Raw genomic sequence first — 13,867 nt, 5'->3', positions numbered from 1 at the left:
TTAGTCTTGTTCGTGTTCTCTTTGTTGTTACTGCTGTTGATGATATTGCTACTACTACTACTACTACTACTACTACTACTACTACTACTACTACTGTTCCTGCTTAGAGTACTTACCAAAACACTTTACTATATATTTTTTTCATCCTTGTACCACTTGTTTTTTTCTTTTTACGAGGTGCACAGCGTAGCGGAAATTAAAGCCCCTTCAAGGCCCACTCAGACACTCACCCCTACCCCCCCACCACACACACACACTCACTTCCCCTCTCACTTAGTCCTTGTGCTTACCACCTTACTTCCTCTTCCATCCTCTTCCTGCCCTCCTCTCCTGCCTGCCTTGCCTTCCTCTCCAGCTTTGTTCCCGCCACTCACCTGACGCTCACCTGCTCTTGAATACACAGACGCCGCGTCAACTCTACTGCCTCTCTTCGGCAACCCTAGCCTACCTCTTCTACTGCTACTGGTGGTGCTGTTCCTGCTGCTGCTATTGCTTCTACTGCTATTCCTGATACTGTTATTCCTAATGTTATTCTGCTGTTGCTACTACTACTACTACTACTACTACTACTACTACTACTACTACTACTACTACTACTACTACTACTACTACTACCTCTACTACTACTACACCACCACTGCTACTGCCACTGCTGCTACCACCACTGCTGCTACCACTGCACCACTGCTACCACTCACTACCACTGCCACCACTGCTGCACCACCACTGCACCACCACTGCACCACACTACTGCACCACCACCACCACTGCCACCACTGCTACACCACCTGCCACCACCACCACCACTGCTACTACCACCACCACCACCTGCACCACCACCACCTGCACTGCTGCTACCACCACCACCACCACCACCACTACTCACCACCACTGCTACTACTACTACCACCACCACCACTCACACCACCACCACTCACTACTACCACTACCACTGCTACCACCACTGCTACTGCTACTGCTGCTACCACTACTACTACTACTACCACTACTGCACCACCACTACTGCTACTACTACTACTGCTGCTACTACCACCACCACCACCACCACCACCACTGCTACTACTACTACTACTACTATTACTTCTACAACAACAAGAAAAACAATAACAACAATAACAGCAACTACTACATTTACTGCTACTATTACTACTACTACTACTACTACTACTACTACTACTACTACTACTACTACTACTACTACCGCTATTACTACCGCTTTTACACAATTAATTTTTCACTCCTAAAAATCTCACGGCACAAGGTCACGCCTCTTAATCTTGTGTATGTTTTGCGAAAATAACAATGATTTCTTGAAATTATCCCAAGAACGTGAGAGAGAGAGAGAGAGAGAGAGAGAGAGAGAGAGAGAGAGAGAGAGAGAGAGAGAGAGAGTAGAGAAACTGAGAATTGAGAAAAGAAAAAAAGAGCACGTGAAGGAAGAAAGGCAGGAAAAGGTGTGAGAGAGAGAGAGAGAGAGAGAGAGAGAGAGAGAGAGAGAGAGAGAGAGAGAGAGAGAGAGAGAGTGAAAATTACACACACACACACACACACACACACACACACACACACGAGAGAGAGAGAGAGAGAGAGAGAGAGAGAGAGAGAGAGAGAGAGAGAGAGAGAGAGAGAGAGAGAGAGAGAGACCCTTGAAGGATGTGTAATAAGCCTTAGGATCATCAGGTCGGTGCCTCCCTTTCTCTTCCTCCAGCATAAAGCACGTTCCTCCTCCTCCTCCTCCTCCTCCTGTTTGTCTTAGTAGAGCAAAGGCATGTGAAGAGTGTGGGGTGGACGGGAGGAGGGCTGGAGTACCGCTGTTGGTGTTGTTGTTGTTGTTGCTGTTGTTGTTGTTGTTGTTGCTGTTGTCGTTGTTTTTAGGAATGGTGGTGGTGGTGTTAGGAGCGGTGCTAGTGTTTTTTTTCAATATCTGACCACTAGCACTGCTAATACTATTACTACTAATAATACTATTACTGCTACTGCTACTATTACTGCTACTGCTACTATTGCTGCTACTGCTACTATTACTGTTACTGCTACTATTACTGTTACTGCTACTACTACCACTACTACTACTAACACTACTACCACTACTGCTACTACTACCACCACCACTACTACTACTACTACTACTACTACTACTACTACTACTACTACTACTACTACTACTACTACTACTATTACTACTACTACTACTACTACTACTACTACTACTACCAACTTGCTAAAATTCAAACAACTGTGACACAACCACGACCACCACCACCACCACCACCGCCATCGGATCCCACCCCACCCCACCCCACCCTCACCGCTGCACTCCCTGAATGAATGGTGCAGCGGAACCCTGGCAGTGCAGTACACGTAATGTTGTGACGCTGACACAATGAAGCTGTTTTTGTGTTGCTGAGCTGTGTGTGTGTGTGTGTGTGTGTGTGTGTGTGTGTGTGTGTGTGTGTGTGTGTGTGTGTGTGTGTGTGTGTGTTGGCTTGATGGCTGTGTACGTATAGACTATTTGATTTTTTTCTCCTTTTTTCTTTTTCTTTTTCTTTTTTTCTTTTTTTTATTGTTTATTTATTGCTCTTTTTTCACGTGTGTTTCCGGTGAGTGAATGTGTGATGTGTTGCTTATGTTGTAGGAGTGTTTCCCTGGTGTTGTTGTTGTTGTTGTTGTTGTTGTTGTTTGTGTTGTTGTTGTTGTTGGTGGTGGTGGTTATGTTGTTTTGTTTTCATTGTTGCTTTTGTTGTTTTTTTGTTTGTGCAGCTGGTTTTGTTGTTGTTGTTGTTGTTGTTGTTGTTGCGGTATTGAAGTTAAAGTTGGTGGCGGTGGTGATGATACTTTTCTCCGTAGTGGTGATGGTGGTGGTGGAGGAGGAGGCGGAAGTGGTGGTGGTGGATGGCACAGTTTCTTGCGTTACAGTTAAATGACGTTGATGTTGTTATTGTAGATGGTAGTGGTGGTGGTGGCGCTGGTGGTGGTGGTGGTGGCGGCGGTGGTGGCGGTGGTGGTTGTGGGAGTCATACTATTGTTTGTTACTGTTGCTTTGTTGTTGTTGTTGTTGTTGTTGTTGTTGTTGTTGTTGTTGTTGTCGTTGTTGTGGTTGTGGTTGTGGTTGATGGTGATGGTGATGGTGATGGTGGTGGTGATGGTGATGGTGGTAGTGTTTTTACAGTGTGATGACTTTCCCATATCTTCATAGCGGATGTTCTCCACTCCTCATCCCTCTGCGCTGTCCACACAGACACAGACACACAGACAAATTCACACAGGTACAGCCACACAGGCACAAAGACACAACCACACACACACACAGACACAGGCACACAGACACATAGACACACAGACAGCCACACAGACACACAGACACAGACACACAGACAGCCACACAGATACAGACACACAGACACAGCCACACAGACACAGCCACACACGTCATGTATTCATAACACAATGAACGTTTGCTGAAGGAGAGAAAAAAATGTGAGTGAGTTTAGCCGTTTATTGCTACACTCATGATACATTGGTGGTAGTGGTGGTGGTGGTAATATTGACACACACACACACACACACACACACACACACACACACACACACACACACACACACACACACACACACACACAAAGAATGTAGTGCTGGATAAAAGAAAAAATGGACAAATAAAAGATAATAGCAAAAGAATAATTCATAATGAGAAAAAAAGCCAACAGGAAATGGACTATAAAATATGCTCACACACACACACACACACACACACACACACACACACACACACACACACACACACACACACACACATACACCACATTTCCTACTCGTGGCGTCACTGATGTCTGGCTGTGGTTCTGGTGGCAGGTGAGGACAGCATCAGACAGTCAAACCAAACCAGACAAGCCAAGACATAAAGCGTTTCTCTACTAACTGGTATATACACAAGTCAATACCGCTTGACTATTGGTAACAAAATACAGGCAAATCAAGTGTAGACAAATGTAATACTGAAGAGGTATTTTGGCAATGATCTCGGCGTGTTTGGACATACATTTTAAGTTCCTATGTGTTTATATGAGTGAATAGATTACACGACACACACTGTACTAGAATATACTTATGTAACTCTCCTTATAAGCTACTGACTACTTATACTTGATTACACTTAACCCTTATACTGTTCTACTCATCTTGTGTTAACGTCCATAGCACTCAAAAATTATTGTTAGTAAATAAATAGATAAATCAAATGTTCTTCACACACAAGGGAGGAGACTATAGCTTTATTTTGCCTTTTTCTAAACTACGCAGATATTCAAATGATTGACGGTAGTATAAATATAATTCTCTAAAATGTTGTAGGGGATGATGAGAAGAATCGTATAGCAGTGATTAAGTCTCGTATTCCTTGACACTGTTCTCTCGCCAGGACCCACGCAACATACTCGTACACACGTAGAGGGAGGCAGAACGGGTCAGCTTTGTGTTCCAAGCTGTTTAAGAGGTTAGCACAAACATAAGTGTCTAGAAAGCTGTGTTGGGTTATGACAAGAATCGTCAAGTAAAGAAATGTCATACTTTCTTAACGTTTTTCTCTTTTACCACGATCCATAGACTGAGGGAGCAAAGATAGATAAATTACGGAAATACTCAGACTAGCATAAATGTTTAAGAATACAAGCAATGTAAGAAAGACAACGGTTCTGTATTTACTGTATATGAAGAAGAAACTGTTATTATCCTTCATCAGTATAAAACAGCCCATTATGAAGCTAGATTAAATTATATATATATATATATATATATATATATATATATATATATATATATATATATATATATATATATATATATATATATATATATATATATATATATATATATATATATATATATATATATATATATATATATATATATATATATATATATATATATATATATATATATATATATATATATATATATATATATATATATAAAGAGATAGAGAGGAATTGGTTCTCAGAGTAGCGGATGAAAAGAATAAACTCAGTAATCAAACTGTTAGTGACGAGTCATTAGGAAGAGTTAAATGAAGATGTATAAATTCATGGATGAGGATGATAGGTGAAAATAAGTAGATATGTTTCATGCAGGGACCACCACGTGTAGTCGTGATGGCTTCCTCTAAGTTACACCTTCCCTCATTTTCTTATGTTCTTATGTTCTCATGGTCTTGCATTAAAGCCTGTGTTCTGAAACCCTTTGGTCTCTCGCCTCGACAATTTTCAAAAGCCACAAAGATTAGCCAAGATTAGACTAGCCAAGAGTGTTCCTCCCGTTGATAATGTAACACTTTTGTTAAATCGTCACTCTAACAGTAAAAACACCTTTGGAAGCTATAGCGTCACTTCAACCACAACCTTTGGAATGGAGTGGAGGTGGCAAGTGTGTCGGGGAGTAAGTGGTTAGTTAGTAGACAGCTCAGCACACAGCGGCGCTCACGACAGACTCAGACAGACAGGCTCACTCAGCAGAAGAAGAGCCAAGATTTAAGAGTCTGGCAACTTTCACACAACTTGAACTTCGCTTCCTGTCAATTAACTCGTGGTTTTTTCTGTAGCTGTTTTTGCTCTTACTTTTTTCTTCTCTTTTTAGTAACTGTTCGATCTACTTTCTAGTGGCAGTTATTGTTGTTGTTTTCTTTCATCTTGCTGACTTTCTTTGATTTGTCTTCCGTATCAGGGTGTGTGTGTGTGTGTGTGTGTGTGTGTGTGTGTGTGTGTGTGTGTGTGTGTGTGTGTGTGTGTGTGTGTGTGTGTGTGTGTGTGTTCTCTCTCTCTCTCTCTCTCTCTCTCTCTCTCTCTCTCTCTCTCTCTCTCTCGTTACAGATACAGTTTTCCTAAAGTTTTGACACAAAGGGATAAGGAAAGAATATGAAGAGAAAAATATAAACAACTAAGAAAAAACACACAAACTATTTCTCATTCCCTTTTCCTTAGTGTCACCTTTATCACCATCACCATCACCATCACCATCACTGTCACCAACACTCATTTCACACCTTGCATCACCGTTCCAGCACCAGTCTTTCACCTTTATCACCTCATGCCATCACTTTCACCATCCCTTCACTATTCACTACTCCCGTCACTGTCCGTCTTCCTATCACCATACCTCCAATAGTGAAGGAAGGAAGGAAGGAAGGAAGGGAGGAAGGGGGAATGTAAGTGCAAGGAGTAACATTTTCATTGCTTTTCTTTCTGTGCGGGTAAAAACGAAATAGTTAATGAGAATTCCTGTGAGTGTAGACTTTTAAGGGCGAAAGGGGAATCTCCATTACAGTGTTGTCCTCTCGCTGATAACTATATGGCCTATACAAATATTTTCATACATTGGACTACTAAGAAAATATTTTCTCTATCTACTGCACGTTTACGAGGTAAATGTTTACTGTAGTGAATAGACGTGTGTGTTCTTTGAAATCTACTTGATATGGAGAGAGAGAGAGAGAGAGAGAGAGAGAGAGAGAGAGAGAGAGAGAGAGAGAGAGAGAGAGAGAGAGAGAGAGAGAGAGAGATATGAGAGAGAGAGAGAGAGAGAGAGAGAGAGAGAGAGAGAGAGAGAGAGAGAGAGAGACACACACACACACACACACACACACACACACACACACACACACACACAGAGAGAGAGAGAGAGAGAGAGAGAGAGAGAGAGAGAGAGAGAGAGAGAGAGAGAGAGAGAGAGAGAGAGAGAGAGAGAGAGAGAGAGAGAGAGAGAGAGAGAGAGAGAGAGAGAGAGACACACACACACACACACACACACACACACACACACACACACACACACACACACACAATATAATTACATAAGTGCGTGCGTTATTTTGTTATCGAATATAGTTTTTTCTGTCATTGTTGTCTTTGTTATGTTACGTATGTGTTTGTGTGTTTGTTTCTTTTACGATATGATGGAAGTCACTTTATGTTATGTTGTTGTTGTTGTTGTTGCTGCTGTTGTTGTTTATTGCTACTGCTGCTATTACTACTACTTCTACTACTACTACTACTACTACTACTACTACTACTACTACTACTACTACTACTACTACTACTACTACTACTACTACTACTACTACTACTACTATCACTATCACTACTATTACTACTCGTATTACTATTACTACTGCTACTGCTACTGCTACTACTACTACTACTACTACCACTTCTGCTGCTACTACTACTACTACTACTACTACTACTACTACTACTACTACTACTACTACTACTACTACTACATTACTACTACCACTACTACTACTACTACTACTACTACTACTACTACTACTACTACTACTACTACTACCATTATTATTGCCATTCTTAATATGGTTATTGATTATTGAGGATTCATTTGAAACTTCGTAAATGCAAAAACAGATGAATAAGTAAAAATAATTGAATATATAAATGAATGACAAAGTTTTCAAATGACGTGGATAAAAAACATATGAATATTTTTCCTTCCCTAAATATATTACTTAAAGCGCAGACCAATTTCTTGCCAATAATTTCTTACATCCTTCCTTGAGTTTTAATTCGATCTCCACTCCTGACCCCGCCTTGCCTCGTGACTTTCTCTGAATATAATAACTTCTCACTCCTGAAGGCCACGTCCTTTGTATTCAGGCGACTCAGAATCACTCTATTAAAACCAACACCCGCGATGAGAACTGCAATAATGATAAGAGTAATAATGATAACAGTAGTAATAGTAACAATAAGAATGGAGTGTAGCGGTGTGCTGCGCGTGTGAGATGACGGTGGTGACTGCACTGTTAAAACTAACACCGCCAGTATTGACAGTAAGAGTGGTAATGATAGCAGCAGTAGTAGTAGTAGTAGTAGTAGTAGTAGTAGTAGTAGTGTTAGTAAATATGGTAGTGGTAGCAGTATTAGTAGTGTTATTAGTAAAGCAGCAGCAACATCATCAGGAGTGTAGTGTCGTAGCGGTAACACACTATACACAACACGTGGTCGGTCGGCGGCTTAGGAAGACTAACCGTGACCTTTCACTCGCCTTCCTGTCGCGGCGGCGGAACGCGGGTGTGCGCCCCGATGGCCTCTTTGACAAGCCCCACTGACACTGACTCGCTCTTGACACGCTCGTTACCTGGAGGTGTGCGAATGACGGAGCGAGTGAGAGCTTCCTGAGTCAAAGGTGTGAGAGTGTGAGAGTGACCTCATTAGCTCATCCTCAGTCACGCTGCTCTGCTCGTCCACGCCAACACCATAAGAAAAGAGTTCAAAAGTTCAAAGGTGACGACTGGAGCGTTGGTGGTGTGGCTTCCGTGCGTGAAGTTCCGGGCAATAGTGGAGTTACAAACACCACTCGCCTCTCTCTCTCTCTCTCTCTCTCTCTCTCTCTCTCTCTCTCTCTCTCTCTCTCTCTCTCTCTCTCTCTCTCTCTCTCTCTCTCTCTCTCTCTCTCTCTCTCTCTCTCTCTCTCTCTCTCTCTCTCTCTCTCTCTCTCTCTCTCTCTCTCTCTCTCTCTCTCGGTGTGTGTGTGTGTGTGTGTGTGTGTGTGTGTGTGTGTGTGTGTGTGTGTGTGTGTGTGTGTGTGTGTGTGTGTGTGTGTGTGTGTGTGTGTGTGTGTGTGTGTGTGTGTGTGTGTGTGTGTGTGTGTGTGTGTGTGTGTGTGTGTGTGTGTGTGTGTGTGTGTGTGTGTGTGTGTGTGTGTGTGTGTGTGTGTGTGTGTGTGTGTGTGTGTGTGTGTGTGTGTGTGTGTGTGTGTGTGTGTGTGTGTGTGTGTGTGTGTGTGTGTGTGTGTGTGTGTGTGTGTGTGTGTGTGTGTGTGTGTGTGTGTGTGTGTGTATGTGTGTGTGTGTGTGTGTGTGTGTGTGTGTGTGTGTGTGTGTGTGTGTGTGTGTGTGTGTGTGTGTGTGTGTGTGTGTGTGTGTGTGTGTGTGTGTGTGTGTGTGTGTGTGTGTGTGTGTGTGTGTGTGTGTGTGTGTGTGTGTGTGTGTGTGTGTGTGTGTGTGTGTGTGTGTGTGTGTGTGTGTGTGTGTGTGTGTGTGTGAGTGTGTGTGTGTGTGTGTGTGTGTGTGTGTGTGTGTGTGTGTGTGTGTGTGTGTGTATAATTTTTTTCACTGTTTGATCTGCTGCAGTCTCTGACGAGACAGCCAAACGTTACCCTACGGAACAGCTCAGAGCTCATTATTTCCGATCTTGGGATATTTCTGAGACCAGGCACACACCACACACCAGGACAACAAGGTCACAACTCCTCGATTTACATCCGTACCTACTCACTGCTAGGTGAACAGGGCTACACGTGAAGGAGACACACCCAAATATCTCCATCCGGCCGGGAATCGAACCCGGCCCTCTGGCTGTGAAGCCAGCGCTCTACAAGCCAGAGGGCCGGGGTTCGATTCCCCGGCCGGGTGGAGATATTTGGGTGTCTCTCACGTGTAGCCCTGTTCAACAGTGTAGGTACGGGATGTAATCGAGGAGTTGTGACCTTGTTGTCCCGGTGTGTGTGTGTGCCTGGTCTCAGACCTATCCCAAGATCGGAAATAATGAGCTCTGAGCTCGTTCCATAGGGTAACGTCTGGCTGTCTCGTCAGAGACCGCAGCAGATCAAACAGTGAAAAGATGTGTGTGTGTGTGTGTGTGTGTGGTGTGTATGTAATTTTTTTTTCACTGTTTGATCTGCTGCAGTCTCTGACGAGACAGCCAAACGTTACCCTACGGAACGAGCTCAGAGCTCATTATTTCCGATCTTGGGATATTTCTGAGACCAGGCACACACCACACACCGGGACAACAAGGTCACAACTCCTCGATTTACATCCCGTACCTACTCACTGCTAGGTGAACAGGGGCTACACGTGAAAGGAGACACACCCAAATATCTCCATCCGGCCGGGGAATCGAACCCCGGCCCTCTGGCTTGTGAAGCCAGCGCTCTACAAGCCAGAGGGCCGGGGTTCGATTCCCCGGCCGGGTGAGATATTTGGGTGTGTCTCACGTGTAGCCCTGTTCACCCAACAGTGAGTAGGTACGGGATGTATCGAGGAGTTGTGACCTGTTGTCCCGTGTGTGTGCCTGGTGCCAAGATCGAAATAATGAGCTCTCCCAAGATCGGAAATAACTGTCTGGCTGTCTGTCAGCTCTGTGTGTGTGTGTGTGTGTGTGTGTGTGTGTGTGTGTGTGTGTGTGTGTGTGTGTGTGTGTGTGTGTGTGTGTGTGTGTGTGTGTGTGTGTGTGTGTGTGTGTGTGTGTGTGTGTGTGTGTGTGTGTGTGTGTGTGTGTGTGTGTGTGTGTGTGGTGTGTATGTGTGTGTGTGTGTGTGTGTGTGTGTGTGTGTGTGTGTGTGTGTGTGTGTGTGTGTGTGTGTGTGTGTGTGTGTGTGTGTGTGTGTGTGTGTGTGTGTGTGTGTGTGTGTGTGTGTGTGTGTGTGTGTGTGTGTGTGTGTGTGTGTGTGTGTGTGTGTGTGTGTGTGGACCGCCTTGGATCCCTTACTAGCAAAGCGTCTCATCTACCAGGCGCCAGGATTTGTGGGACTCTCAGTAGATCAGAGGTCAATAAAAATAGAGAACATAACAAAAAGTAAGAAGTCCTCTGGTCTACACGTGGCCACGCCTCTACGAAACAAACTCGCCTATTTCCACTTTTCATTCTTAACCATTAGCTTATCTCGTCTTCTCTTAAAGGTTGCCATCGACTCGGTACTAACAGCCTGAGAGGAGAGGGTTATTCAAAGTTTGGCCGGATCTGCACAATGCTTGAGTTTTCAGTGTGCGGGGAGGGATGAGGACGTGAAGGGCAGTGGATGCAGGAACGGTCAATGTGTTAATCCAGGCGGGCCAAACGAGGCAGCTGCTCTCATGACATTATGGACAGTATAATATTTTGGACTATTGTAAGGACAGTTTTCAAAGGCCACATAAATATCGTGTTCGTATTAATCGCGTTCTCGTGAACTATTTATTCCGTTGATGATGCTTCCACTACACCATTTCACCATTTCAAATTAGTCGAACTTACATGTTAAACTGTCTGTAGAGCCATGTGAACACTTGAAAACCTCGACAATTTCCACCAGAGCATGTCAGAATTAATCAAAACGAGACGCCGAAACGTGCAAGAATCTGAACTCACGACATACCACAGTCAGTAGAATTATATAAACACCTTTGAAAACCCAGACAACTCCAGTAAAGGAACTAAATTTCAAAAAGGACTAGTCGCTGAGAGGTTCAATGATACTAATTTACAACAGAAGGGCTTTGAGGGGGTGGTGATATTCTCGTTATCATAAAGATTAGAAAAGTGAATGGATGAATATGACATGTGGATATTGATTTTTCATGTAAGAAGGGAAAAGTAGCCAAGAGCACCATGAAATGAAAAAAAAAAAGGTCCACTTAATTTGCAGCTCCCTTGCAGGTCCGAAAGTGTTAGCCAAAATGAAGGGATCAGTGTCTTGAATGAAGTCAAGTCATAGGAAGTTGGAAATACAGAAGCAGGGAGGGAGATACAGATTTTACTAGAGAAAGGTCTAATGGGTTCGTGTAGCTTCCCTTTTCTCCTCATTTTGTCCTGAAAGGTAAGTAGAGACAGGTATGTCTGCGGCGGACTATGAAATGCTACAAGTTGATGGCTCAAAATTATATAACTATATAAGTTATATAATTATATAAGTTGAAATATGAATGACTTTTTACCTATGAGTAGATTAGTGAGTGAGTGTGAATAATCTTCAAATAAAGCAGGTGACACTTCTATCCATTGTAGTAACAGCAATCACACGTGCATGGCGGGAACATCTTAGTTACGCAGCGCGAGTTAATTGTCTCTTTACAGTGCTGGTCAGAAGTCAAGCTACGGTGTATTCTCCCACTGCCTCACTTTCCCTCATGACTCGAGTCTTCTCTGCAGAACCATGGAATTGAGACACACTCGCCTCACCAGAAACCTTTAGATAGATATATAGATAGGCAAGAGAGAGAGAGAGAGAGAGAGAGAGAGAGAGAGAGAGAGAGAGAGAGAGAGAGAGAGAGAGAGAGAGAATTTCAATAATCAAGAGGAAGACAAGAATGACATTCTCTCTCTCTCTCTCTCTCTCTCTCTCTCTCTCTCTTAATCAATCAGTTAATCAATCAAAAACGCTTTGATCTGCTGAGAGAGAGAGAGAGAGAGAGAGAGAGAGAGAGAGAGAGAGAGAGAGAGAGAGAGAGAGAGAGAGAGAAAACGCACATGTCACACTAGTCTTCCCTACGCCTGTACCAATAAACAAGCCGAGTAAACACAGCGTGGAGTTTTAGACGAGAGTGTTTGTGGCGTGTGTTTGGGTTTTCCGTGTTTCGGGGTCACATCTGTCACAGCTTGGCGGGGAGCGCGTTCAGGTCAAGTGTGAAGGTTAAAGGTTGGCAGGTGAGGCTCGCGGCGTATGCAGGTGGGTGCAGGTTAATGAATAGCTACACTTCACTGCATCCTCCTCATCCTCTTCTTCTTCCTCTTCCTCTTCTTTATCTTCTCTCGTCATTGAGTTGTGTGGTGGAAGTCTTTAGGTTTCTCTCTCTTTCTCTCTTTAGTTTTTTTCTTTTTTTCTTCTTACTTTTTTCCATTTTTCTTGTTTTTTTCGTTTTCTTTTTCTTTTATTTTGCTTTCTGCTTTGTCACTTTTCTTTCCTTTCTTTGTCTTTTTCTTCTTATCTATAATAAATGCTCAAATTATTCTTCACTGTCTTTTTTCTCTTAAGATTTCTAAAGATTTAAACAATTTCCCTTCTACTTTTGTTTATAAGTTGTTCCTTGAGATTCATTCATTCATTCATTCATTCTCTCTCTGTCTCTCTCTCTCTCTCTCTCTCTCTCTCTCTCTCTCTCTCTCTCTCTCTCTCTCTCTCTCTCTCTCTCTCTCTCTCTCTCTCTCTCTCTCTCTCTCTCTCTCTCTCTCTCTCGTCACATTACCCGTATGATTCCATTGGTACACTCACTCTCACAGCGTCGTCTTGCAGTACAGTGACTTGCTAAAGGGGATTCCTAGAACTGGAGTGTGGCGGGGTGGCGGGGTGAGGGGATGAAGTGGTGAGGGGGTTGGTTGGGTGACGTGAATTGTATATGCTAGGGAAGTTTTATATGTAGAATGTGTCATGGTGGTGGTGGTGATACAGAATGGAGTCCTAATATCCCTTTTGATCTTATGACTCTAAGCAACACAAGGATGGCTGCGAAATTAAGCCCTTCAGTATTGAGGTGCATTTTTACCTGGTTTTGGGTATGATTAGACGATTTTATTTGCGTTAGGAAGAGTCTATGGAGGTGAAAAATTAATTCTTTCAGTATTGGGATGCATTTTTATCATGATTTTTTGGTATGATGAGACGGTTTTATTTGCATTAGGGAGGGTCTATGGAAGCCAAAAGATTAATGGTCAGACTCTTTACTGTTCTAATCCCTCATATATGTTTCTGAAGCTGTATAAAATCACCCAGTAATAACCAGAATGAATATGAAAACGCGCTCTGGTACTGAAGAGATTAAGGTTTACAACACTTCATTACATTTCCCACACTACTCCGGAGCAACGTTAAGTAAAGCATGGCACTTCATACCTGTTAATTAAAAGTCACCTGGGGAAAGAATGGCGGTGGTAATGATATGTAATAAGTCAGGTATGCAAACGAGCCTCATTGTCTGGTATAAAATTAATAACCATAATTGTGATTCCTTATTATTACTTTTGTTTGGTATGCTGTGTGTGTGTGTGTGTGTGTGTGTGTGTGTGTGTGTGTGTGTGTGTGTGTGTGTGTGTGTGTGTGTGTGTGTGTGTGTGTGTGATGTGCTTGTTTATCCTGACTCTCT

Source organism: Portunus trituberculatus, chromosome 23, assembly GCF_017591435.1.
Source record: "Portunus trituberculatus isolate SZX2019 chromosome 23, ASM1759143v1, whole genome shotgun sequence".
Lineage (NCBI taxonomy): Eukaryota > Metazoa > Arthropoda > Malacostraca > Decapoda > Portunidae > Portunus > Portunus trituberculatus.
The sequence above is the reverse complement of the archived record's forward strand: the minus strand, read 5'-3'. Positions refer to the sequence as shown.